Here is a 1,464-nt window from a genome sequence, read left to right as displayed (position 1 = left end):
AATTGTTAATGAATTTAAATAAATGCAAAAGATTTTCAAGTGGCGTCTATAGAAGAGAAAGGTTAACCACATCAACAACAAATAGAAGTATTTAAAATTAAAAAATAAAATATAAAAATATATATAACAAACAATTATTACAAGACAATAAACATTTATTACAAACCCTTGTTTTCTCATGTATGACAATCAACAATGTTGTTTTTCATGGACTAAAAAATCTCATCATGACCTGAAAGCAAAATTGAGCAAACAGTTAGGTAGATGGTAAATGACAATTTGACAAGTTTCAAGATTCAAGATAATTGCTTGAGTCCATTGGACAACAACACATGCTTGAAAGATGGTTTTTAAAAGTTGCTTATTTGCAGCTTGCTCACGGCCAATGTCATGGCACCACCTTCACTACCATTGCAGAGGAGGGGAATCAATCGCACAAAGAAAGAAGATTCAAAATGGAAAAAGATTAAAACAAGAACTAGAACTACATTACAAACTTAAAAGATTCTGAAACTGGTCCGTATTCAAGATGTAACAAGTGTGAGAACTAAAAAGGCGAAGAAAAAACTTACATGTTTATTAACACAATATCTGATACAGCAAGAGCAAGTAAAGCACTCTGCTTTTCAAAAGCAGTGTCATCCTGAGAAAGAAACAATTTCAATAAACCAGAAGAACTAATCATAGGAAGTAAAATGTTCCTAATCCATCAAAAGGAAAAGGAATGTTAAAGTAAGTCTTGAATAACAGGAATTTATGAATTTCAAAACAATTTACAATAAATCCAAATGGCAATTGGATGTTGACAATAGAATGAATTTTGACCACTGCTACAAGCAACATTAGTTAATATATAACACAAAAAACAACACCTTTCCACGTTCTCTTCCATCAGTACCCTCCAAATCCATAACAAGTGTACAAGGCTCTATGCCATTGCATCTAGCCATCCAGATTCCTTTGGTTGTTTGAAAGCCTCACAGGATGTCCTCAAGCATCAACACCAATTTCTCCAAAGAAAAAGCTAATTCCATTGCTAAACAAGAAAATAGAGGAAAATAAGCATATATATATATATATATATATATATATTTCATTGGCATCGTATGAGAAACCACAACGAAAAGTTTCAGAACCTAACAGAGTCATTAAAATAGTAACTAAATCAACAAAACTTTGCTTCTTTATGACTTAAAGTAGAGTACCCTTCTTTCAAACCGACACCCAATTTCACCTCCAAACTGACACCCACAACAACCTTCTTTCTGTTAGGAAACAGGTTGGCTTTGTTTTACACCAAGAGCGGGGGTGAATTGGTGTTAGTTCAAATTTAAAATCTTTTCGCAATCTTAGTATGAAAGTTCAAAGCTTTCGATCTTTCCTTCAAATGCAAGTTATTGAAAATGTAATGCAGCAGAAAAAAGTAGTTGACTACTAGACAAATATAGTCGACTGAATTAAAAG

General features: G+C 32.5%; 1 long non-coding RNA gene across 1 annotated transcript; it reads right to left on the bottom strand.

Annotated features, from left to right (window-relative positions):
- Window positions 1-346: 346 nt before the first annotated feature.
- Window positions 347-973, bottom strand: LOC106768354. Its single transcript, XR_001376246.2, has 3 exons — window positions 873-973; window positions 573-643; window positions 347-400 (listed from the first exon to the last, which is right to left on the bottom strand). It is a non-coding gene; the product is annotated as an uncharacterized LOC106768354 (long non-coding RNA).
- Window positions 974-1,464: the final 491 nt, after the last annotated feature.

This window comes from Vigna radiata, chromosome 7 (assembly GCF_000741045.1).
Source record: "Vigna radiata var. radiata cultivar VC1973A chromosome 7, Vradiata_ver6, whole genome shotgun sequence".
Taxonomy (NCBI): Eukaryota; Viridiplantae; Streptophyta; class Magnoliopsida; order Fabales; family Fabaceae; genus Vigna; species Vigna radiata.
The sequence above is the reverse complement of the archived record's forward strand: the minus strand, read 5'-3'. Positions and strand labels throughout refer to the sequence as shown.